Source organism: Pongo abelii, chromosome 18, assembly GCF_028885655.2.
Source record: "Pongo abelii isolate AG06213 chromosome 18, NHGRI_mPonAbe1-v2.0_pri, whole genome shotgun sequence".
In the NCBI taxonomy this organism is placed as follows: Eukaryota; Metazoa; Chordata; class Mammalia; order Primates; family Hominidae; genus Pongo; species Pongo abelii.
This window is the reverse complement of record NC_072003.2, coordinates 51986800-52014098: the sequence shown is the minus strand read 5'-3', so window position 1 is coordinate 52014098 and position 27299 is coordinate 51986800. Positions and strand designations below refer to the sequence as shown.

The following is a 27299-nucleotide window of genomic DNA, read 5'->3' as shown; positions in this document are numbered from 1 at the left end:
CATTGATGTTTGTCAGACATTTCAAGTGTCTGAACTTAGGGATCCTAGTTAAAACTCATGTTTCCTTCTATTTCAAAATTAAATAGTGGACAATGCCAATATTTTTTGGAGTTCAGTAGGCAAGTAATACTCTACTATCAAAAAAGCTCTGACGCCTGTGTGTAGGAGGATGAAGGGAGAGTTGGTTGGACAGGCTATTCCCGTGGGCTTTAAAGCCAAATTCTGCGTGAAAGCCACTTGTACCTTTTAATAAGTTCTTTTCTCTTATTACTTAGTAGGCAATAAGAAGTTGAATGAGGCAAATATAATTAAATCTTGATGGCTGTTTGTCTGTGTGTCTTATTTTCTCCCACTTAAAAATTGAATGGTGGCACACCCATGTTCACAGCAACTTTAGTCAGCAGCATGATCAGAGCCAAGAGGCAGAAGCAAGTCACAGGTCCCTCTACCAATGAACAGGTAAACAAGATGAGTTTATACACACAGAAGAATATTATTCAATCTTCAAAAGAAAGGAAATCCTGTCACATGCTACAACATTGAAGAACCCCGAGGACATTATGTCAAGTGAAATAAGCCAGCCACCAAAAGACAAATACTGTATGATTCCACTTATATAAGATATTTAAGGCAGTTGAATTCATCAAAACAGAAAACAGAATGGCGGAGGGAGAAATGGAGAGTTTAACAGGAATCCAGTTTTGGCTTTGCAAGATGAAAAGTTCACTTGTCAACTTGTTGCATAACAAGCGAATGTAACACTATTGAACTTTCTCCTTAGAAATGGTTAAGAAGATACATTTTATGATATGTGTTGTCGTTTTTTAAACCACAATTGAAGAAAAAAAAAAGAATGATGGTATGGAAAGACACAAGGAAACTGACAACATTGTGGAACAGCTGTACCAGCCCCGGGCTGCCCCCTTCCAGGCTCCTTGTGTTGTAAAGAAAATAAAGGCTTACTCTGTAGTTTTGTTTTTTTTTCTTTTTAAGTATATAATGGCTTCTTAAACCCTACTGAGTCCCACTGCGTCAGTTAAGACCCTCCATCAAGTGATCTCAAAATTTGGTTCCTCATTTCTTCTCTTGCCACCTGAAATTTTAGCCAATCTGACCACTTTGTGGTCCAGATGCCTGGTGCAGTCCACCCTCCCAGACTCACTTTCTATGTTTTCTCTTCCACAGCCTTTAGTGGTATCAGTATTTGGGACAATTTTCCTTTTCTAAGCGCCTGTATTTCTTATGGCATTTGGCGCTTCCTGTCTTGTATTGGAACTTCGGCATAAATCTTTGCTTCTCAATTGCATTGTAATTTCCTTGAAGTCAGGAAACATGTTTTTAATAGTACTACATCCCCCATAACATCATCAAAGATGCTTCCATAGCATCACCAAAGTTTTGTTGATATTATCTAATGTCAAAGTGCCAGGCATATAGCAAGTGCTCAGAATGCAAACGAGCAAACCCAAAACATGGCCAGACTTTTTTTCAGTAAATGATGAAATGAAAACATATGAGCTTCTTAATAACACTGAATTTATTGATTCCATTATTTTGTTTTCCAGTTTGGATATATGGCATGTTGATATGAATCAAATAGAGGCCCCTGGGGTCATATTAACGATAAATTCTATGAAGTGAAGTGAATCAGCTGCTTGGTTATTCTGAATCATTAGCTAGTTAAGACTAATAACACAAAATCCATCATTTTTCCATGTGGCATTTTCATCACATAGACCAGAAGTTTCCAATTTTTCCAATATGAAAACTTCTACATTTAACAATTTTGTTTTTGTTTTTCTTTTGAGAAGGAGTTGCCCAGGCTAGACTGTGATGGCACAGTCTTGGCTCACTGCAACTTCCGCCTACCAGTTTAAAGTGATTCTCCTGCCTCAGCCTCCCGAGTAGCTGGGACTACAGGCATGTGCCACCACTCCTGGCTAATTATGTATTTTCAGTAGAGACAGGGTTTCACCATGTTGACCAGGCTGCTCACGAACTCCTGACCTCAAGGGATCTGCCTACCTTGGCCTCCCAAAGTGCTGGGATTACAGGTGTGAGCCACCAGGCCCGGCTAACAATTTTACACTATTAGTACTTTTGTGTCTCGGGGCTGGCATAATACACAATGATAGAGCTATGACAAATTCAGTGGTGCTTTAAAACAAATGTCTTCGGGCCGGGTGCAGTGGCTCATGCCTGCAATCCCTGCACTTTGGGAGGCTGAGATGGGTGGATCACCTGAGGTCAGGAGTTTGTGACCAGCCTGGCCGACATGATGAAACTCCATCTCTACTAAAAATACAAAAAATTTAGCCTGGTGTGGTGGCAGGCCCCTGTAATCCCGGTTACTCAGGAGGCTGAGGCAGGAGAATCGCTTGAACCCAGGAGGTGGAGGTTGCAGTGAGCCAAAATCGTGCCACTGCACTCCAGCCTGGGCAACAAGGATGAAACTCCATCTCAAAAAAAAAAAAAAAAAAAAGAAGTATTTGGCTGGGCATATTGGCTCATGCCTGTAATCCCAGCACTTTGAGAGGTGAAGGCAGACAGATCACTTGAAGTTAAGAGTTCGAGACCAGCCTGGCCAACATGGTGAAACCCCATCTCTACTACAAATACAAAAATTAGCCAGGTGTGGTGGCATGCATCTGTAGTCCCAGCTACTCGGGAGGCTGAGGCACGAGAATTGCTTGAGCCCAGGAAGCAGTGGTTGCAGTGAGCCATGATTGTACTGCTGCACTCCAGCCTCGGCAACAGAGTAAGACTCTGTCTCAATAAATAAATAAATTAATTAATTAAATTAAATAACGTCTTTTTTGTTAGTTCATAGAACCACCTACATATATTTGAAAAATAGCAGAATTTGCTTGTGTGATACTTAAGTTTATTCTAACAACAATGAATATAATACTTATAGAACTTCAGAGTCCTTTTCAGTGGAACCAGTGATATAAAAATCAACCAACAAATATTTGTTGAAAGTGTAGCTTTTGTGTGGCAAAACTAACAAGGACTAGATTTTATTTCAACACCTTTCTTCTACATGTATTATTATTATTATTATTGTTATTTTTAAATCTACCTTCTCTTGGCGGGAGATGAAGCCTTGCCTTCATAATACTTGGGGAATCTTTCACTCATGGATGGACTAATACAATGAAACATAGATGGTTTACTAAGAATTAACCCAAAGAAACACATGTCCAGCCATCTACAAATAATTTTATGACAACTACAGTGGTGTCTGGTATTAATAGCCAAAGTCCCCTTAATTGGATCTTGGTGAAACTTTTGCTCTGATCTACCTGCCTTTTGTTATTATCCAATATCACACCGATTCTCCTCTCTGTATTTGGCTAGGCCGCATCCTTAGTTCTCAGTTTAAAGGCCACGTCTTCACGGAGATCTTGCCTGATTTCCCCCAGCAGAGTAGATGTTACTTTTGTGGCACTGTGATTTCATCATAATTCCACCTTCAGGATGGGATGCCACATAGAACAGAGAGTGGGTCTCCCTTTTATACACATTTGTGTCCTTAGCACATAGTGGCTGATCAATACACATTTGTTAAATAAATTAATGAGTATTCCCTGCTGTTTCAATTTGAGCTCATATATTGGGTTGCTTAATTAGTTGCAGAGGAGTTTCAACCTCAGCCTACAAGTTGCTTAAAAGTCAGACCTAAAATGAAGTCTTAATCAACTGCATTTGCCTAAAGCGTTTGTGTCTGTTCTTACTGGTGACTGCCCATATTTGTGCAAATGTTAGAATCTATTCAAGTCTTCTCTGGTATGTGATCCAAAACGTGTCTTCTCTCTCTTCACTGCTACAGTTATTTTTCAATAGCTCTGGAATTAGCCCCCTAGAATGCAAGTCCCCTGAGGTCAAGGACCTTATCTATCTGTTTTTTTTTTTATTTGATATCCTAGCACCTAGAATTGTACATGGCAGGCTCCTGACAAATATTTACTGTATAAGTGAATGACTGCTGACTGACTGGCTAATTTAATTGTTTAGGGGAGTGTTATGATATGGATGTGATTAACATGCTTCACACAGAAGAGAAGAAAGTAAATCATATGCTACTACCCTTTGCCTTTAGTGTGTACCATGGGAATACCTAGATGCACATTCCATTCATGTGTTAGCCTTGCTTTCTAAACTGAACTGCCTCTTTTTTCTTACGGGGCTCTCTAATTCCTTACATCCGAATCTCCCACACATTTCCTATGTGTTATTCCCTGGACATTGAATTTTCTGTCTTGCTTCTACTTCAAGTTCAGCAGGAGAAACAAATTGAGACTTGCAATGATCCGGACACCAAAAATGTGTATTTACTGTTCCTCATATTACCTTCATCAGCACTGTGGATTGTTGAGGAGACAAATGAAGACATTATAGTTCAGGTTTGATCTCAAACTCCATTTGCATTCTGAAACAAAGAACAAGTCTGTGTTTCATTGTGATTGTGTAATAGGAAGTAAAGGACTGTGGCTTATGTTACTTGGAGTTGATTTAAATTTTTATGAACCTGATACCTCTGAAAGGCAATAATCAAAATGAAACCATAGTAATTATTTTCATTTGAAAACATCAGAATGGGACCTCATTACATTCTGGTGAGTGACTCAAGAGGAAGTATGGGAAGGCACAGCCTCAGCTCCATTTTGAAAATAAATTTCTTAAAATATTCAGCTAAGTCATGGGAGGGTGTACAAAGCCAGAGGTGACAATTTCCAATCAATATTCCAAGTTCTTTTAATTAAGGATGTCTTGGGATTGCAGACTGTGCTGGGACATACATATGTATCTATAATAAACAAGATGTATTTTGCAGAAATGGATTTGGGTTTTGGCATCAACTTGATAGGAAGATCAAAGCACTAGTTGGCATTAGAAGGATTTAGATACATTTGTCATAGGCAGCTGTTATGCTAATCTCATTTATGCAGTTGTCAGCTGATAGGCTCTGATGAGCCAGCTGAGTGGGAAAATCATTATTCCATCCCTATTGTGATAAGTGTTATTTATTACTGTCAAATGGTATTAATGTTTGATTCAAAGATGGGGAGTGGGCACCATCTACACGAAGTTCATTCATTCATGGTCAACTGCAACAAAAGGAATCGCTGAATTCCAGCCAAACGAACTTCATTTCTGGGTGAAAAAAGAATAATGGATTTAATTTGCATATGTTTTAAAAGGGTAATGAAGTAATATGATGTTTATCTTGGTTGAAGAGTGGTAATTTTCATTGGCGGGACTCCAGCCTTGTTGGAGCCATCGTGAGGCATTTACTGTTGGGTTGGTGTGGAAAGGACTTTTCAAAGCAGCAGGTGCATTGGGGGTGGAGGGTGGGGGCACGATGATTTATTCATTAGGCCAAAAATGAGCAATCTGGACATCTATTTTTTCTTCATCTTCCTCAGAAATGTATTTGAAACTAAATCCCCTCTCCCTTCCCCCGTGATGGTGATATCCCTGATTTTCGCAATCTTTTTGTGGCCTTTGACAATTTAATTATGTGAAATCCCTAACCCATCACTCACTTAATTTCTGTTCCCCTTTTGTTATGATCAGATTTGCTGTTTCCACTCCATCTAAACTGATATCTGTACAGGCCTGGTGTTTTGGAATGGGGCGTTGTTTTCTAGTTGTGGTAAAGTGAGGAGACAGTTAAGGATGGGTACTGATGGCTGAGGGTTTGTTCTTATGCATTTTGTTAAATTAACTGCTCAACTGAGCTCTGAGTGGTTAAAAATGATTCCCCTCTGTTTGGAGACTTGCAGAGAGCTGTCCCCCTTCCAATACAGCTGCATTGGTTAATGCCGCCTTGGATTATTTTTCTTGTGTTAAAAATACAGATAACCTAATTATAGCGCCTCCCCAGTTCCCAAACGCCTCACTTAATGACTCATTAGTGCAGCGAGAACACTTTCCAGTGCTTGCTAAATAATATTCCGTTTCTGAGGACTTCATCTTCTTTTTTCGTATTTGCTCTGAAACAAAAAAGTTTGACTCAACATATTCCACAGCCCTTGGATTTTGCTGATTGTCTTCATTTCTATAACAAGCTGGTCACTTTTCAGGACCCAGCTTCTCTCTTCTTTTTGGGTTGATGAAAATGGGGCCAGATGCCTCTGTTCAGCCGGAGGAAGACATGGGTCACAGAGTTTTGTAAATCCTTGAACTCAAAGAAAACTGCCTTCCTTCTCACCCAGCATTGGACATACTTTTATTGGAATTCAGAATCTCCCATTGTATGACTTAATCCACCATGTATCCCCAGGAACCAACATAATGCCTGACACAGAAAGCCCTCTAGGAATATTTGTTGAATAAATGAATGGACCTTAGGAAGCTTATAGTCTACTTCAAGGGTTGGCAAATTTTTCTATAAGGGCCAGATAGTAAATATCATAGGCTTTGTGGGTCTTATGGCCTCTGCCGCAACTTATTCAACTGCTGTTGATGCTCGAGAGCAGCCATAGGCCATAAATGGATGGGTGTGACTGCATTCCAGTAAATCTTTATTTATGGATGCTGAAGTTTGAACTTTATGTGATTTTCATGTGCCATAAAATATCATTTTTAAAATTTTTTTCCAACCAATTAAATACCTAAAAATCTTAGCACACTGGCCATACAAAACGAAACAGCAGGTTGGGTTTGGTTCATGGGTCATAGTTTGCTGGCCCCTGGTCTGGTTAGTCCACAGGGCATTAGAGTGCTCACCTCTCTGGCCACATTTTCCTTTGTTCTGTCCTCAGTCACTACTCTCCAGCCACTCTAGCCTCTTATTTATTCTGCAAACATGCCAGGCTTGTCCCTGCTTCAGGGCCTGTGCCTTTGCTCTTCCTTCTGTCTGGAACACTTTGCCCTCAGATGTTCCCAAGGATGGTTTCTTCCTCATAATTTATTTGGGTCTCAGCTCAAATGCCATTTTTTCATAAAGGCCATTTCTAATCACCAGTCTCCAAGTGGGCATTACTACCCTAGCCATTGTCTTTGATTTCACTGTGTTTTATTGCCCTATTATATCTATTTGCTTACAAGTAAACATATCTATCTCCTAGAATGTAAATTCTTTGACACCAAAATGGTTTTCTGTCTTTTGGAGTGTGGTTGTTCCATGCCTAGAACAGTGTCTGGAACACGGTAGGTGGTTGATTGTGGATTATGGACTGAATGACTGGGGAGGTGATAAGAGTGTGAAGGACACAGACTAATACCAAATGGAAGATACTTTCTCTTATTCTGGAAGTACTTATAGTACTCCTCTTCTCAAATCCCAACAATCAAATAAGGAAACAAATGTATACACAAATAACTCTGATACAAGATACCAAGTTCTGAGGGCCTCAAGGGATTTGAAGGAGTGAGAGAGGTTACCCCCAGGTGGATGAAAAACAGATGGCTTCATAAAGAGGCTATCTTTGCATTGAGTGTTGAATCTGCAGAAAGGAGTGGGGAAGATGTGCCATAGTGTGGGTTTCCAGATACAGAAGAAATGTCCAGCAGACACAGATTCCTGAGGTTTATTTATGACCGCTGCATTTAAGTGTGGAACTCATCCTGTTGCAGGAAAGAGAGGGAGATGTGAGTTTTCTAAGGGTAATGTTCATAGGAAGCCTCTTGCAGAGGGGCAACTTAAATACCTAGCCTAGCCTCTCCATTAAAGATCTACAACCACAGCCACAACAAGACCCTAAGATCTTCTCCTGGCAAGTGGAATCAATGGACCACATGAGCTAAAGAACAGGTATGGCAACTTTTATTCTGCCTGTAAATGCTGTCTTGAATAGGGCCTGGCTCCTCCTGGTTACTCTGGCCTCCTTCTCATCACTTCTACATGTACTCTTCACTCCAGTCTTCCTAATGTGCCATGCTGTTTCATACCTTTGCATATGCCATTTCTGCAGTGGACTAGGTGGGCCTGAGACAAACTGGTGTGTGCCCACTGTCTCTGAAATAGCGGCTGCTGGTCAGCCTCAGCCAGTTTTTGCCATAGAGGAATATGGGTTCTGTGTTAGCAAATCTCCCCATATGCTTTTAAGAAATGGGAAATCTGGATTATTAAATGTTAGTAACTAGTTTAAATTTTGAAAAGGTCCACAAGAAAAAGTTGAAGGCTGGATTTGACCTATGCCCCACTATTTTGCTTCCTTTGGACTCCTCTTCCCCCTTTAGAATGTTGCTCAAGGGTCACTTCTTTTTTTTGTGCTTTCATGATACCTCGTACATGCAACTACCTTAGATCTCATCATGTGGGCTATGGCTCTGATCGGACTCCCCAGAGACCCTAGAAGTGAGGATTAGAAAGCAGCATGCTCAGCCCACTTTGCTGCTCTGCCATCCACAGAGTTACATGGAACTCACTTCACAGTAGCTGTAGGGATGATGTTATCAAGGAAGCATTACAGCATTTCTTTATATGTTCCAGGAAAGCCTCACTCGAGTTTCGTTTCTGGAAAAGCCTGGCTTCTTCTAAGCAACTGATGTGTGTGTGTGTCTGTGTGTGTGTGCATGTGTCCCTGTGTGTGTATGTGTCTGAATCTGGGTTGCGTCTGTGTGTTTCTGGATGTGCGTGTATGTGTGTGTCTGTGTTTATACATGTCTACATGTGTATGCATGTGTATGTGTCTCTGTGTGTGTATATGTGTGTGCATGTCTCTGTGTGTGTGTGTCTGCATGTGTCTCTGTGTGTCTGTGTATGTTTACGTGTGTCTGTATATGTGTCTCTGTGTGTGTGCCTGAGTGTGTGTGTCTGTGTGTATCTCTGTATGTCTGCATGTGTGTGTCTGTGTCCAGGTCTGTGTGTGTGTCTGCCTGTATCTCTGTGTGTGTGTCTGCATGTGTCTCTCTGTGTGTGTCTGCATGTGTGTGTCTGTGTATGTTTATGTGTGTATGTTTACATGTGTGTCTCTGTGTGTGCATCTGTGTCTCTGTGTGTGTGCATGTCTCTGTGTGTGTCTGTGTATGTTTATGTGTGTCTGCATGTGTGTCTCTGTGTGATTGTGTGTGTAAGTTTCTGTTTGTATGTGTCTGTGTGTGTCTCTGTGAATATGTCTGCATGTGTGTGTCTGTGTCCGGGTCTGTGTGTATGTCTGCCTGTTTCTCTTGTGTGTGTGTCTGCATGTATCTCAGTGTGTACATGTCTCTCTGTGTGTGTCTGTGTGTGTCTCTCTGTGTGTCTGTGTATGTTTATGTGTGTCTGCATGTGTGTCTCTGTGTGATTGTGTGTGTGAGTTTCTGTTTGTATGTGTCTGTGTGTGTCTCTGTGAGTATGTCTGCATGTGTGTGTCTGGGTCTGTGTCTGTGTGTGTGTCTGCCTCTGTCTCTGTGTGTGTGTCTGCACGTATCTCTGCATGTGCATGTCTCTCTGTGTGTGTCTGTGTGTGTCTCTCTGTGTGTCTGTGTATGTTTATGTGTGTCTCTGTGTGTTTGTGTGCATGAGTTTCTGTTTGTGTCTGTGTGTGTCTCTGTGAGTGTGTCTGCATGTGTGTGTCTGTGTCCGGGTCTGTGTGTGTGTCTGCCTGTGTCTCTGTGTGTGTGTCTGCATGTCTCTGTGTGTGTGTGCATGTCTCTGTGTATGTGTCTGCATGTATCTCTGTGTGTGTGCATGTCTCTCTGTGTGTGTCTGCATATGTGTGTCTGTGTGTGTGTGTCTGCCTGTGTCTCTGTATTTCTGTGTGTGTGTGCATGTCTCTGTGTGTGTGTCTGCATGTGTGTCTGTGTGTGTGTGTGTCTGCCTGTGTCTCTGTGTGTGTTTCTGTGTGTGTGTGCATGCCTCTCTGTGTGTGTCTGCATGTGTGTGTCTGTGTGTGTCTGCCTGTGTCTCTGTGTGTGTCTGTGTGTGTGCATGCCTCTCTGTGTGTGTCTGCGTGTGCATTTGTTCTCTGCTTTGGCTGTTATGGAGCTCCTTGCTTCATTTAGAGCCCACCTCTTTCAACTGAATCTTCACCTATTTGCTTCCTTTCATCCTGGTTTATTCTGTTTTGTTCTGTTCTATTTCATGTATTTTTTTTAAAGAAACCTCAAAACCTCTTTTTGACATGAAACAGGGTATGAATAAGTAAATAGAAACCACATTTAATTTCGTACTATTCTAGGTTGTTCTCTAAGTGATTTAGTTACAGAGAATGGGGAAAGTGGGCATGCAATGTCTTTTGTTTTTCTTGTTAGTTCACCCTGGACCCACCAGTAATGCTCTACGTATAAATGCTCAATGAATATACACTGAATGATGAATAGACAATGAGATATTTGACCATGTCAATCAATTTCCTTTAGATAATCCATTTAAAGTGGCAAATAAATTGAAGAAACAAATAACAGTTTTCATTATCAAGAATGAAGACAGAGATTGGAGATTTTAGCTTCTTTGCCATATTTATAATTTTCTTACTAGAGATCCATACTAGAGCAGTTAAAGAGAATAAGTTTAAGGAGACTGAAATTACATCACATTGAACTGACACTTCTAAGATTAATTTTACAACTTGTGATTTTAATTTTGGGGAAAATGTATTTAAAATTATCTCTTGTCACCATCTCTTATTAAACAGAATGAAACTTGATGATATTCTAATAACATTAAACTGTTTTGGTAGTCACTGAGGTTGGTATGAAAAGACTATTCAAGCTAAGAAAATAGTGGATCATTTTTGAAAGAAGTATTTGGGGAGCTTTGAGGAGCTGAGTATTTCATTCATCTCATAAATTACATTATCTCTCACACCAGAGGGTAATTTAGAAGACATTCTCTATGTTAGAAGAACTGGAGTGCAATTAATCGGGGAAAATCAAGGGCATTTTGGCAAAGAAGGAACAAGAAGAGGGGAGAGATCACTTCACTCCCACTTGTTGTCTCTGTTCTGGGCTGATTATTATTATTAGCAGGTCATGAAAAGTGCTGGGTCCTCAAAACTTGGTAAATAAAATTACTGATGTAACTAGGTCATTGCATTTATCTTTTTAGGTGTTCCTTTTCTTCCCTCTTTCCTTTCTTCCCTCTTTTGTCCTTTCCAACTCGGGTCTCAAATCCATGGCATGATCTTCTGCTTGCACCAATGTGTTTCTTTTCCAGATGAGGAACAAATTGTTTCGTGGTGGAATTATATAACATGGTGGGAAAACTGAAATAATGATGGTCAGCTTTCCTAACAAACAGTGAGATAACAGTTGGCCCAAAAACTCGCTACATTCCAGCCATTTGCTACTTTAGGATCCTTATGTGTTGAGGATCTTTCTTTACTTTGTTTTCAAGAAATTTGTGGATTTTTTGCAACATTCTCTTGATTGCATCTTGGGTCACTTCCCTTTCTGTTTTATCCTCATTCCCAGATGTAAACTATGTTAATATGACAAACATTTATTGGGTACCTACTGTGCGTCAGGCTTGCTGGGAACTGGAGACTCTGACCTGAATAAGAATCAATGTTTTTCACCTAGGAGCTCATTGTTTAGTGGAAAAGGCAGACAAGCCAACTAATAATTCTAGGCTGATCTGATAAGTGCTAGAAAAACCTATGACCTAAATGCCAATGGGAACAGAGAAGACAAAATGATTGAAAAGTGTTTCAGAGGTGACATTTGAAATAGGCTTGGAGGGATCTGCAGTGCTATAGTTGGAGAAAAAGAGAGAAAAAAGCATATCTGGTAGACAAAAGCCTGTGTAAGACCAGGCATAATCTCCCTCAAAGGGAGCTCTCTGTCAGGAGCAGAGGGAGCTGGTGGGTGGGTGGAGGAAGCCCTGGGAAATGAAGCCAGGCTTGGGCAGTGGGAAGCCTCTGCTGTGCTAAGGAGCATTGATTTTATCCTGTGAGTTATGAGGAACCAGTGGACATTTTAAATGTCATGATGGGACCTGCAGTTGAAGAGGATCATATTGGAGCCAGCCAGTTAGGAAGCTATTGATACAGTCTAGGTGAGGGATGATAGAGGGCCCAACTAGACAATGGATGTAGAACTCCTCTGCGACCACTCCTATACATCTTGTGAGATATGGAGGCTGGGGGGCGTCAACAGGAGCTGGGCACTGTTGGCATTGTTTCCCTGCTATTTGCTGTCTATGTTCCAAGCTGATTTTTACTATTAGCAGACCACAGAAAGGTTTGGGTATCCAAAACCTAGTAAATAAAATTACTGATATATCTAGGTCATTGCATTTATAGGGAGGTTGAGGGGCAGGGAGGAATTGAGAGTGACTCTGAAACCACCAGTTCTGATTTGCTTATTCCAAAGTGAGACGGAACTGAAAGCAATGCAGCTCATATGGCCCAGGTGTCTAGTGGAGGTGGTGGTGTTGTGCAGCGGAAGCTCTGTGGTTCACTCATTCATTCTTATCCACTCACTCATTCTTTCCTTTTCCTTTTCCTTTTCTCTCTTCTCTCCTCTCCTCTTCTCCCCTCCACTCCTCTCCTCTCCTCTCCCCTTCCTTCCCCTCCTCTCCCCTCCTCTCCCTTCCCCTCCTCTCCCCTCCTCTCCCTTCCCCTCCTCTCCCCTCCTCTCCCTTCCCCTCCTCTCCCCTCCTCTCCCTTCCCCTCCTCTCCCCTCCTCTCCCTTCCCCTCCTCTCCCCTCCTCTCCCTTCCCCTCCTCTCCCCTCCTCTCCCTTCCCCTCCTCTCCCCTCCTCTCCCTTCCCCTCCTCTCCCCTCCTCTCCCTTCCCCTCCTCTCCCCTCCTCTCCCCTCCTCTCCCTTCCCCTCCTCTCCCCTCCTCTCCCTTCCCCTCCTCTCCCGTCCTCTCCCTTCCCCTCCTCTCCCCTCCTCTCCCTTCCCCTCCTCTCCCCTCCTCTCCCTTTCCCTCCTCTCTCCTTTCCTCCCCTCACCTCTCCTTTTCTTTTCTTTTTGAGAAAGAGTCTCAGTCTGTCGCCCAGGCTGTAGTGCAGTGGCATGATCTTGGCTCACTGTAACCTCCGCCTCCCGGGTTCAAGCAATTCTCCCACCTCAGCTTCCCAAGTAGCTGAGGTGCCCGCCACCACTCCTGGCTAATTATTGTATTTTAGTAGAGACAGGATTTCACTATTGTTGGCCAGGCTAGTCTTGAACTCCTGACCTCAAGTGATCCACCAACCACGGCCTTCCAAAGTGCTGGGAGTACAGGAATGAGCCACCTTTCCCGGCCCTTTTCTTTATTCAATAAATATTTACTGAGAATCTACTAGATGTCAGTAACAAGGAATACAGCGCTAAAAACTCAGGAAAAAAAAATCAATGGCAAAAGAGTTTAAGGCTTAAAGAACAATAGCTGCACACCTGGTCACCTGTTCCCTGTGACTGTTGAGGTAGAACCTGGAACTGTATGTCACCTGTTCCCTGCCCTGTCCTAGCACCAGTTAGAAGCATGCTGAGGGATGTATTAGAAGTACAGGGTGCAGAAGGGGAAAGGTGGCCAGCGTAGGTGGAATGCATACTGTCCTGGTGAGAAAATCAATTCTTGGAACTTTCTGAGGTGGCTCTTTTACCTTCACACATTCCCCTTTTGTATGTGGGAGTTTATACTCCCACTCTTTTTTTTTACCCACCTTCTCATGATAATTTCGATTTAAATACTTTGTTATTTTTGTCCTGACAATATGACAAATTTTCTGCCCACAAGTTTTTCTTATTAATCCTTCAGATATATGGCATTCTTCAATAATTGTTTGTTTTTTTCTTGAAGTTGAAAAAAAAGTGTTATCTATCAAAATACATCTGCAATCATTGTTAATCCTGGTTTTCTTCTAAATATTCCTTTTACAATCTTTATTCCTTTCCCTAGAAAGTTTTCTCCCTTCTTTCCTCTTTATGGTTAATATATTCCTTTCATAGTTTTTGATTTGCTTTTAGTTTTTTTATTCATTTAAAATTATTAGGCCGGGTGAGGTGACTCACACCTGTAATCCCAGCACTTTGGGAGGCCAAGGTGGGTGGATCACCTGAGATCAGGAGTTTCAGACCAGCGTGGCCAACATGATGAAACCCTGTCTCTAATAAAAATACAAAAATTAGCTGGGCATGGTGGCGGGTGACTGTAATCTTAGCTACTCAGGAGGCTGAGCCAGGAGAATCATTTAAACCTGGGAGGCGGAGGTTGCAGTGAGCTGAGATGGCACCATTGCACTCCAGCCAGCGTAACAAGAGTGAAACTCTGTCTCAAAGAAAAAAAAAATATTATATCTCTTGCTAGAAGCCAAAGGTTAATTTTTTTTTTTTACATTTTTATCACAAGAGGTTTCAAACAAATATAAAAGTAGTGAACCCCTGTGTATCTACCAATCACCTAGTTCCAGTGGTGATTAACTCATGGTCAGTCCTCTTTCAAATGTAGTTTTGATTTCCTTCTTCTCTCTATACTCCCTCAATTCCCGTCTTTCCCACTTCTTTCTGTACCTAGATAGTGACTAGTCTTGCTGTCAGTTCTACCAGTGACTGATACTGGATATCTTTCATTTCAGACCAGATAACTTTGTAACAAGAAGCTTGTATGCTCCTCCATGCTTGATTGCTCTAAATCTGCTCTTTTTCTACATTCTATCATCGTGGAATGTTTCCATTTGAACAATGATTTGCTAAATTTATGAGCATTTCCATAAATGAGTTGACTTTAAGATGCCCCCAACTCTACATTATGATTCTAATCAGCACATTAATGAATGGGTGCAGAAATGAGCCTATTTGCAAATTGCCAGATTAGACTTGTTCTTGTTTAACTAAAAGCTTTAACTAAAAGCAGGGCTTAAAATACTGAAGATAAAGCCTCCTCTATCTCCAAACATTTCTTGGTCATATTGTGCTCTAAAAGAGTTTAAGAAAATTTTCACTGTTGACCGATTAGGTTTAAAACAATGGAATACAGCTGAACTCTTTATGTAAATCATCATGTAAAATAACATTTTTATTAATATAGTGTTTTAAACTTACTTTCTCAGGTTATAAAATATTCTGACTTAAAAATAAAATTATGAGCTGTGATTGATGTATTTTGTATGTGTTGGCTCAGGTCCTGCTTGTTTAATTGGGCTCAGTTGATTTCACTGCGTTTCCTATGACGTTTCCATCCTACAGCTGTCAACCCAAAGAAAGAATTAATATCAATAATCCAGTGATCAGATTTAATCTATGAGATTAGTCATCATTTAAGCTACAAAGATGTATACTGAAAAGAAAACGCCTGTCAATTTTACCTTCTCACGTGATAGTATAAGATGGATATTCATATATATGTGTAAAATCATACATTCACTTGTGTTTTATTGCATTCCTTGTGTTTTACGAAACAATATAAACCATTGTATTAAAAAAACCTCTCTTCTCCCAAATGGCATATTGTCTACTCTTATTTCATTTCTCACATATCCAGAAGCAGCCTTGCCACCTACTGATTTTTGTCCTTAGAGGTTTTCATTTTTGTACATTTGTTTTAACAAGCATTGATTGATATGCCGTTTTCACAATTACTGAAGCATTGCTACCTTTACTGTATAGATTGAGAAATCAAGACAGAAAGGGAGAAGGCTGGAAAATAAAACTCCATGCCCCAATCTCGTAAAGTCCTTTTCATTCTGCTGATTCAATCACGACATGCATTATTACCATAGTTTAACAGATGAGGAGGTGAGGGAACAGAAAGCCTCAGCACTTCTCTGCTGTTGCACAGCTACTGTGGCAAGGTCCTGCTTATTACCTTATTTCAAAGTAAGTCAAATGAATCAATGAAGGAAAACTCTTAGAGCATCAGGTAGGCCGATGTTTTCCAAAAGGCACTTTTCAGGACATTAGTCTGCTGAGATGTGCTGAGAACAAAAGGATCTGTTGGCCAAACATGTTTTGGAAAATCATATAATAAAGTCTCATCCTAGAGGGTCACATAAATTAGTATATTACAGACTCTAAGAACTCCTGAAATTAAAAAATAAGAATAACTCAGTATGACTTTTGCTGAGCTCAAAATATTGCACTGTAGAACTCTTTTTTGCCATAATACAAATTCACTGGAAACACTTAGAGACATTTTAATTTTAAGCAAATATCTATTTTCAATGGCTTTGGTTAACAAAATATACATCATAATCCCAAATGCTTCAGGATATACAATAATATGCAGATATAATCTCTGCTCATAACACTCATGACTCAAAAGCTTCAGAAAGCCACTTTAAGGAAGGCAGAAATCCATCCATCAGCCCATTCACTCATTTGTTTTTTCAATAAGCGTTTATTAAATACCTATTTTGGTCTAGGCAGAGTGCAAGATGTTTGTGACATAATGATGACAAACTAAGTCTGGAGGTGGTGGGGAAGGTTTCCCCAAGAAACCAATGGATGGGTTAAATCTTAAAGGGTGACTAGAGGAGCAGGCATTCAGCAGATGGAAGGGAGCTGATTGTGGAAGGGCATTCCAAGTGAAAGCAATTGCCTAAGCAAACCCACAGAAGATTAAGAGCATAGCAAACTCGGGGGAGCACAAATGCATGCATCTACCATCCATCACCATCCATTGTTGATTTATGCATTGTCTGTCTCCCCTACAAGAATGCAAGCTCCATGATATAGGGACTGCTCTACTGTTTGCCATTGTGTTTCCCATGCTTAGCACAGTATTTCTCTTATAATAGGAGCCCAGTAAATTCTTGGCAAGTGAACAATCAGTAGCTTGGTATCACTGGAACCTGCTGCATTTGAAGGTAAGACAGGAAGATGAGGATGGATGGTAGGCAGGGGAATGGATCATGATGGGGCTTATGGATCATGATTGGACACTTCATGGTGGGTGAGGATGAGTCCTTGGAGGGTGGTTAGCAGGGGAGTAACTTGAGCAGATTTGAATTTTGGAAAGATTACTCTGATGGGAGAGAGGATGGCGGCTCCGGAGCATTGAGACTGTTAGGGGGGCTGTTGCAATAATGCAGGAAAGAAGATATGAGGGTTTGATTAAGGTGGCTGATGCTGAGTGGAGAGGACAGAGTTTGTGGTGTGTAGAAGAGATCAGCCCTAGTGAGTGAATAAGGTAGGGAAGGGGTCTAAGAAGGAAGGAAGGTGGAGGAGAGTCAGAAAAGACTCCTGTGTTTCCAATTCAGAAATTTGGAAATACTTTTAATTATGGAAATCTTTAAACATATACAAGGTAGAGAGGCTGGTATAATAAACCCCTACGTACTTATCATCCAACAACTATCAACATATAGTCAATTTGATTTCAAGTTCTGACTTCCTCACTCTACATCCCTCACCCCTGCCTGGAATGTTTTAAAGTAAATACCAGATATCCCATTATTTCATCCATATATACTGCAGTATGTATTTTTAAGAGATAATATTATAACTTTAAAAAGCATACATATATCTTTAATATGTCTAAATATTAACATGAATTCCTTAATATCACCAAATATTCAATCAGTGTTCAAATAGCCTTGACTTTCCATAGTTAGTTTGCTGAAATCAGGGTCCAAATGAATCCACCCACTGCATTTGGTTGACAGGATGGACTCTAAAATCTATTTTAATGTATGACAGTTCCCCTCTCCTACTTTTCCCCTTTGTTGTTGATTCATTGAAGAAAGTAGGCCATTTATCCTACAGAGTTTCCTAGTTTTGTTGATTGCATCCCAGTGACATCATTTATCATATTTCTGTAACCCCTGATCTTGTAAATTTGTACAAATCATTGTAACTTTCTATGTAGAAGAGGCAATCCCTAATGATAGTGAGTTTATTGGAGAACATTGTGGGTGCAACGCTGGGGATGATGGACTCAATGGATATAGATGTGGGTACAGGTTTTGGAGGTGCTATCAGTCCTATGCAAAACAATTCTTTGAGGTGTGTTTGGGTCTAGCTGCTTAGTATTGCTGCCACCACTTTTAGTTAAATGCTTTGAAAAAAGAAACATGAACATGACAAAAAAGCATCCAAGTGCCTTTGGAAAGTCACCCATTTGATGGATACAGTGTCTTCATCCAGGTCTATATCTTTATCAGATTTTTCAAAAGCCTTTGCCCCTCAACAGGAGTGTTTATCGTTATGAAAGTCAGAAGGGAAAGCCATGCTTAGAGGGCCTTGTTTGGGATTGGTTAGCTGAGTGGTGGCTGTGTTACCTGTAATTGGGGGAAGGGAGCTTAAGTCATGAATTGATCACCATATAAAAACCCCTGTCTTCTTTTTATCATGTGTCCTCTGAGGGTCATTAATAGGCACCTTGGAAGAAGCCGCTTAGAAAAAAGTTAGCTGTACTTTACATGTTATGATTGTGGTTACCACAGAGGTCGTTTAACTGGAAAATCAGTGTGCAAAGCACCTGTTCCAGGAAAAGCTAGACCTGGTATTTGTCTGCATTTGGTCCTAATATTGCTTGATTTCATCTGCCTGGACCTTTTCTGGAGAGTCAATCAGGCAGGTTAGCTGTTGTATCTAAGTGTGGCTTTCACACCATTTCTGTCTTGAAACACAAGCAAACTCCTGCCTCATCTAAAAGAACTTTATTTTCATTTAATAAACATTGACATAGAATTTGCTATGTGCCAGACACTGTTCTAAATATTTTGTACATACTAGGTCATTTAATTCTTATAAAGCAGGCACCATGATTATCCCCATTTTATAGGTGAAGAAACTGAAGCACAGAGAGGTTAAGGAACTTGCCTGAGGTCATAAGGCTGATAAGTATCAGAGTAGCGTTTGAGCCTGGTCTGACTTTATAAGTCTATATGCTTAGCTATTATGATATGTTGCCTATTGCCACCAAGAGTCAAAATTAAAATTACATTGCAACTTAAAAAGAGTCATGACAGTTAAGTGTGGTGGCTTAGGGTGAGCTTTGGCATCACACAGACTAGGGTTGAATCCTGGCTTTGTCACTTAGTATGGTGGAATAAGAGCATGTTATATACTTCCCTGAGCCTCAGTTTCTTTATCTGTAAATTGGGGGTTACAATTCCAATCTCACAAAGCTGTTGTGAGGATAAAATGGAATCATGTATTTAAAGCATCTGACACAGTTCATGGAATATAGTAAGTCCCTTAAAATGGTAGTTGCTGTGATGATGGCATCATTCTAAAGAAACTAGACAACATCGTGCACAGCAGACAGTGCTGTGGAGGTGTCTTCCCTCACTTGGTGTTCAGCCTGACTTGGTGAGTGTAGTTGGCTGTATAATTATTTAGAATATTGATCTCATGTTTCACCATTCTATTAAACACAATAGAGACCAAAAGCAGAAAAAGGATTGATTAACAGAGCAAATTCACATGTACAAAGTTGAGGAAATGCCTTCACATACATTGTCTCATTATGTATAAGTTAATGGTGCAATGGTGTGCTGCCTGGAAGAACCAATTGTATACAACTCTTCCCACCTCCACATTCAGTGACATCACATTGGTGGCAGAAGCATTTACAACACTAAAATCAGCCAATACTACAAATCAGGGATTTTTTTTTCTTCACCCCCACAGACCAATTGTTAAACTGTTTTAGGCACTCTGAGGGTATTAACTCATTAGTCCTCTCAACAACCCCATGGTAGCTACTATTGGTATCCTCATTTTCAGAACAGGAAACTGAAAGGTAAAGCACAGAAAGGTAAAATAAATTGCTCTAAATCATGCAGCTAACAAGTGACAGAGCCAGGGTTCAAACTCAGGAACTCTGTCTCTAGATGCGTACTCTTAACTGCCGCAGGTTTCTGCCTCTCTGATCTACCATACTATAATGATACAGTTCTGTCTTTTGGGAGATGAGAGATAGATGCACAATGCAATCAGAGGGCAAAGCAATATGAATTAATGCATTACCTCATATAGGCATGGATTCAACAAATCTTTTTGAGTGCCTACTATACGGCATGTTTTCTGGAGGAGATAAGAAATGTTGAGTCAGTGATATATATATAGTCTACATTCCCACCCTCTATTCCCCAACTAGACTGTGCGAACTTGGGAACACAGATGATGCCTGGGTGATCTTTGTGTTTTCTCAAAAACTTACATGGAAGCTGACACATAATAATTGTCAAATAAATGAATGAAAGAAGGTTGCTTAGTAGTGATATCTGCCATTTTGCATGTACAACCTCCTGCCTTTCAGGAAGAAAGAGGGTGTTATACCACACAGGTGTGATGGGCTCCTGTTAAGCAGGTCTGGCCTTTCCCTGAGTTGTATTTTATAATGTTTTGAAGAGTTTGGTCCTGAGCTTGGAGGTTAAACCCCAGCTTATGCTTCCAGACCATGAGTGAGAATGAGAGACAAAGTTGACCCATGAGTGAATACGGACTCTGAGACATTAGGGTCTGTCCTCTCTCTGGTGAAGGCAGAGGTCAAGGAAGAAACCTGGGTCAAGCTGTGTTGCAAGGTGAAATGTTGTGAAGCTGAAAGAGGGGCAAGGACTGGGTTAAGGGGTGGGTGACATGACCATAAAAGTAGTTGTCTAATTCAGGACATGTTCAAGAGCAAAAGAGATGCTATGACGAATTACACTGGGTCAACAGCTATAATTCTGGATGATCCCAGGCAAATGCCAGTCAATGATCATTCTACTTCAGGGTCCAATAGGAAAACGTCACAAATTCAAGGTAGTATATAATTTGGTAGAAAAAGCTCTGGATGGATCTAAGCCATCGAAGTTCTAATATTCACTCTGCCCCCCTCCAGCTTGCCACCCTGGTGCCACCTACTGCTCATCTAAGGCACTGAGATAGAACAGAAATTCCCTGTCATTTTCCTACTCAGTGGAATATTTCTTTCAAATAATTCTTACACAAGAAGATTTTGGAAGATCTCCAAGCCCTCTAAAAGCTTTAGTATTGCTGAGTTAGTTGTAGGATTAAGATTTATTTTGCTTCCTTATCCTTATGTTTTCTTATTCTTGTTTTATCCCTAGGATGAAACAGATATTCTTAGATGACTCAACATATGAGCCTTAAAAGAGATTTCAGAATCAGCTTCTTTATTTACAAATCAGAAAACGGAAGTCCAAAAGGATAGAATGCGTCCAAGGTCATGCAGCCAGACAGACCTGGATGGTTTCACTTGGCCATACTAAAAGTGAAACTGGTACATGCTTAAAAAACAAACAAACAAAACTTTAAAATAATATAATTATAATGCATGATCATTGTTGGAAATGTAGAAAAGACAAGAGGCCAAAAAAGATAATATAAATCAACGATTGAAACTCACATGTAGCTTCTATAATGATTCTGGTGTATGAGTATTTTTTCAGACTTTCCGTTCCCCCATTTTGAGTGCTCTTTCCGGTCTACCAGCAAGTTCTTATTTTTTCCACTTTGCCACTTGTTCCAGCTAACCCATGTCACCCTTCCATCCTCTCGTGGCTTTCTTGAAATTACAGCTAAAGGACATAGTTCATAAGTTGACAAGTCTACGAATAGTCCTGCTTCAGTGCGGCCCATTGAAACAATATGCGATTGGAAAAGGCGTTTTGGTACGGAGCAGGGGAGAAGGAATGTGGGACCTGGATGCTCAGTGAGGCCTGGATTTTTGATTGGTCAGCTATGAGCCAAGCGACGGGTAAACTCAATCCACATATCAAGCAATCAGAAGCGGAGATCAGAAACCTGAAGCCCGTAGAGCTCTTAGGAAGGCAATGGGGAGAGTTTGGTAAATCAGCTAGTGTTAAGGAAAGACAAAGCTGACTTTCAACATTTAAAGAAGGCATGGGCCCTGTAGTTCTGTATACAATCATTGATAAGACTGTACACATTGTTGCCTCACGATTTCCCCGCGTCGCGACTTATAAATGTCCCTACAACTTTTGCTAGAATTGATTAATTGCACCTTGTTAGAGCACTTGATTTTTGTTAAAAGTGAAAAATAGAGTCTATTAAATGAAACGGCTGAGATGTTCCTGAAAGCAGCCTAATGCCTCTAAAACACACTTCGGGCCATGAGCGACAAGCACAAGAAAGAGGAAGAGAAGTTACAAAGAGAAGCAAAAAAGAAGACGTGTGCTGCTCAGGCACCGTTGTTTTCCAAAGATGTTAAAATCTCATTTCAAAAAGGATCTCTGATCAAAACAATTTCTTAATCGAAAACCACCGTCTTAATTTGTCTTATCGGTGGCCACTTTCAGCAGAAATGTGCCTGTGGCCCTCTGTGCCCGGCCAGCGGCTGCCTTTTATTATGCAGATTGGATGAAGCGGCCTCCATGAGCCAACTCTGGGCACTGCATTTGCATAATGACTCGCCTTCTTAAAGATGGGCAGTTAAACCAAATAGTTTTTGAATTTCTTTTGTGGAATGGCTGCCTCTTTATTTAATGTTGAAAACTGAAGGGAGTTGAGGAAGGGTACTGACTAAACAGGCTTTTAAAATACTGCCTCCGTAATTATCTGTGGAATTAAACCCACAGAACCCACATTAACTCTCATCAGAAAATGGAATTATGAGAATTCTTATTAACAGCAGCTCCAGACTCAACTCACAGTATTCACTGGAGTAATTATCACTGGGAAAGGCTGGGATTAAGTTTTTTTTTAAGCTGGAGAAAATAAATTCTTAGCCATTGCCTGCCTTGGACATGCAGGAGGAGACAAAGCAAAGTGAACTTTTATTTTAGGGAGAAAAAAAAATAATTTTGAAATGTAATTTTGGTCTGATTTCTGAGGGAATTCTTATGCAAGGCATTTTGTATGTAAAGGGATTATGTGTCACCAATGCGAAATGAAATACAAAATAAACCAAAGAGCTGTGAATGTCCTAAGTGCAGAAAATAATATATAATTTATGATACTTTAAATCTCATTAAAAACACTAGCTTTTGTAGCTTCCTAGCAACCAATCCTCAGGAGTCTCTCTGTAAAGAGGTTGGCTCTCCCCAAGCTCGCGGTCCAAAGCTTTAATAAATGAAGCCCATATGGCGAGTATATGAGGATTCCCTGTGTGCAAGCCATTTGTCTGGGTGTTCTCAAAAGCCTCATATGATAGCTTATAATTTGCTAATCCAATATAATAAACATGAAAGCACTTTGTTAAACTAATGTTCAGGGTCTAAATTAAACCAGTCAAGGCTGGAGAGTTAGAGAAAAAGTTGGAGATTCATAATTGTAGCCTTGATTCTAGGTACAATGTAAAGGGGTCCAGAAGATACCACTTGGGGTGATACCTTCATCTTTCTTTCTTTCTTTTCTTTTTTTTACAAAGCACTGTCATGTCCACTTTTTCATTTCACCCTCATAATTACCTTGAGAAGTAAAGAGAGCAGGTTTTACTGTGCCCATTTTTCAGATGAAGATACTGAGGCTCATAAAGTTAAGTCATTATGGTGAATACATCTGCAAAGTCAGGGCTGAGAGGGATGCTACAATCATGCAAATGTTCCTTTGTAATTTGTGGTAATTATGATGAGGTTTTCACCAGTCTGAAGCAAAATGGAAAAAATGACAACAATGAGTTTTTCTGTTAAAGTAAGGAAATAAAAGGGAGATTCTTTGGGATATTTTCTTTCTGCTTTTTGACAGTAAAATGACCTTCATTTTTGATTTAATTTAATTTAATTTTTAATTTTTGTGGGTACATAGCAGGTGTATATGTTTATAGGTTACATAAGATATTTTGATATAGGCATACAATGTATAATAATGACAATAGGGTAAATGGGGTGATCATCGCCTCAAGCATTTATCCTTTGTGTTTCTAATAATCCAATTATACTCTTAGTTATTTTAAAATGTACAATTAAATTATTTTATACTATGGGGACCCTGTTGTGCTAGCAAATACTAGATCTTATTCATTCTTTCTAACTATTTTTTGTGCCCATTTACCACTCCCCCACCACCCTCGCCCAACCCCGAATACCCCTCCCAGCCTCTGGCACCCTCCTCTGTCCTCTACTCTCTGTCTCCATAAGTTCAGTTGTTTTAATTTTTAGCTCCCAAAGATAAGTGAGAACATGTGATGTTTGTCTTTCTGTTCCTGGCTTTATTTCACTTAACATAATAACCTCTAGTTCCATGCATACTGTTGCAAATAATAGGATCTCATTCTTTTTAGTGGCTGAATGGTACTCCATTATGTATATGTACTACATTTTCTTTTTTCATTTACCTGTTGATGGACATTTTGATTGCTTCCAAATCTTGGCTATTTTGAATAGCGCTGCAGTAAACATAAGGGTGCAGGTACCTGTTTGATATACTGATTTATTTTCTTTTGTGTTTATACCTAACAGTGGGATTGCTGGATCGTATGGTAGCTCTATTTTTAGTTTTTTGAGGAACCTCCAAACTGTTCTACCTAGTAGTTGTACTAATTTACATTCCTGCCAACAGTGGATGAGGGATCTCTTTTCTGTACATCCTCACCAGCATTTGTTATTGCTTGACTTTTGCTCTTTTTTTCTTTTCTTTTCTGTTTTAACTTTAATTTTAAGTTCAAGGGTACATGTGCAGGTTTGTTATATAGGTAAACTTATGTCATGGGGATTTGTTGTACAGATTAGTTCATCACCCAGGTATTAAGCCTAGTACCCATTAGTTATTTTTCCTGATCCTCTCCCTTCTCCCACCCTCACCCTCCAATAGGCCCCAATGTGTTATTCGTTATTCCCCTGTATATGTCCATGTGTTCTCATCCATTTACATCCCACCTATAAGTAAGGCCATGTGGCATCTGGTTTTCGATTCCTGCATTAGTTTGCTAAGGATAATGGCCTCCAGCTCCATCCATGTCCCTGCAAAGGACATGATTGAGTTCTTTTTTATGGCTGCATAGTATTCCATCGTGTATGTACCATATTTTCTTAATCCAGTTTATCTTTGATGGACATTTAGTTTAATTCCACATCTTTGCTATTGTGAATAGGATTGCCTGACTTTTGGATAAAAGCCATTTTAACTGGGGTGAGATGATATCTCATTGTAGTTTTGCATTTCTCTGATGTTGAACACCTTTTCATATGCCTGTTTGCAATTTATGTATCTTCTTTTGAGAAACGTCTATTCAGATCTTTTGCTCAATTTTTAATCAAGTTATTCGATTTTTTTTCCTATAGAGTTATTTGAGCTCCTTATAGTTGTGGTTTTTAACCACTTGTCAGATGGGTAGTTTGCGAATATTTTCTCCCTTTTTGTGGGTTGTCTCTTCACTTTGTTGATCATTTCATTTGCTGTACAGAAACTTTTAAACTCGATGCGAGCCCATTTTGTCCACGTTTGCTTTGGTTGCCTGAGCCTGTGGGGCATTGCTCAAGACATCTTTGTCCCTTCTGGTGTCCTGGAGAGTTTCCCCAATGTTTTCTTTTAGTGGTTTCATTGTTTAAGATTTTTTTTTAGTAGTTTCATTATTTAAGGCCTTATATTTAAGCCTTTAACCCATTTTGATTTGATTTTTGCATAGGATGAGAGACAGGAGTTTGTTTTCATTCTTCTGCATATGGATATCCAGTTTTCCCAGCACCATTTATTAAAATAACCTTTATAAAATAATGGTGATAGTAGATTGTAGTTGCTTTTGTATGTTTTTGGCAAAATTGCACATAGGCAATTATTATAGGTTGATCTCCAAAGCATGAAAAATTTTACTGGTTGGTAAAATCTCAACGTCTTTCCTCACCTTTCTATTTTTTTTTAACAAATAAGAAAAATGGGGTCTGGTGGGGGTGTACGTCAGCAAGCCTCCAATAGCAAGGGAACGGCACGACCAGGTTGAAAGCACAGGTCTTTATACTTCCAGGTCAGTGATCACAGTAGAGGGAAAATAAGCAGCATCAGTTTTTATTTTAGGTAAAAGATGTAAAATTTTTAAATGGGCCTTTGCTTCAATTTCTGAAGAAATTTATAATCCAAGTGCTTTGTTTGCAATGCAATTATAGACCAGAGATGCAAAATGAAATAGAAACTATTAATAAATCAGGGAGAAACAAACATCTAAAATGCAATAAATAGCACCACAAATGGTCCTTGGGGGCAGCAGACATCTGGGCCTATTGTCTTTAGAAAGAGGCCAGCAGTGGTTACCCCAATTCCTTAGAATTGGGGGTGGCATTTTGCTTTTTCTTGGACAAACAAGGGTCTCAGGGAGGATGTCTCCTCTGCTCAGATTGCATTGGGATTTCTCCAAATCTGGCCAATTGGTAGCAGCATCTTCATTCTTCCCCATAGCTCCTTTCTGCTGCTCAAGGTCACTGATTACCACCCTGTAGGTAGGATAAAGCCGGGTAGGGAAGTCCATGGGCTTTTATCTTAAGGCTGCAGTTCCTAAACTTGTGTCAATGCACACCAGGGCACCACAGCTAACTCACAGGGGGCACCATGTGATCTTTCAACATTTTTGAAAGAAATCAGTGATAGCATCTGTTGGACACTGTATAAACAGCTAGCTTGAGATAGTTAATATTAGAGGATGCTACATTCCTTTCTGTGATGTGTTATCTTCGTGAAATTTTTCCCCCAACATAACTGTTGTGATCAAAAACAAGAAGTGTGTGAACATTGATTGCAATAGGAAATAAGGCTGTTGATGTCTAATCTGATTCCAAAGTTTGAGTGCCATGTCCAATGAATGCCTGCTTCCCATTAATAAGTATTGTGGGACCAGGAGCAGTAATCACGCCTATAATACCAACACTTTGGGAGATCGAGGTGGGAGGATTGCTTAGGCCACAAATTTGAGACCAACCTTGGCAACATAGTGAGAACCTGTCTCCACAAAACGTACAAAAATTAGCTGGGCATGGTGGTGCATGCCTGTAGCCCTAGCTGCTTGGGAGGCTAAGGTGGAAGGATTGCTTGAGTCTGGGAAGTTGAGGCTGCAGTGAGTCATGATGATGCCATCGCACTTCAGCCTGGGTGACAGAGCCAGACCCTGCCTCAAAAAAAAAAAAAAAAAAAGTGTGTGGGTATTAAAGAATGAAATACAAATTTATTTCTATTATTTTTTCAAATGATTGCTAAGTTCTTAGTATATAAATATGCAGTTGATTGGACCTAACTACTAGATAGATAGACCTTTTACATATTGCTTTGGCCTACAGACGTTATGAACAATGACTGAGATTCCCTACAGACATCATGAACAATGAGTGAGATTCCAAGGATGCTGTGAACGGAGAGAGTTTGGGAACATTTTGGGTGTTGTTTAAATATCCCAGAGGGTGCTTCAGGTGAATGTTTGTGGAAAGAAGCTAACGAGGTCTCCAGCTACCATGATACTAGACATGACACAAGTGGTTTTGAGCTTTGTGGCCTGGGACAAGCCATGTCCTTTTTCCAGTATTCAGTTTTTCTGTCTACCAGATAAAAGTATTGGACTAGGTCAGGGACTCTTACTGCCTCGTTAGCCCCCCTTCCCTCCTCTT

General features: G+C 40.2%; 1 long non-coding RNA gene across 1 annotated transcript in view; it reads left to right on the top strand.

The window, feature by feature from the left end:
- Window positions 1-1992: 1992 nt before the first annotated feature.
- LOC129050791 (uncharacterized) overlaps window positions 1993-27299 on the top strand; it is a 94327-nt gene continuing 69020 nt past the window's right edge. The window contains exon 1 of the long non-coding RNA XR_008514579.2: window positions 1993-4406. This is a non-coding gene — a long non-coding RNA (uncharacterized LOC129050791). The remainder of the gene's footprint in view (window positions 4407-27299) is intronic.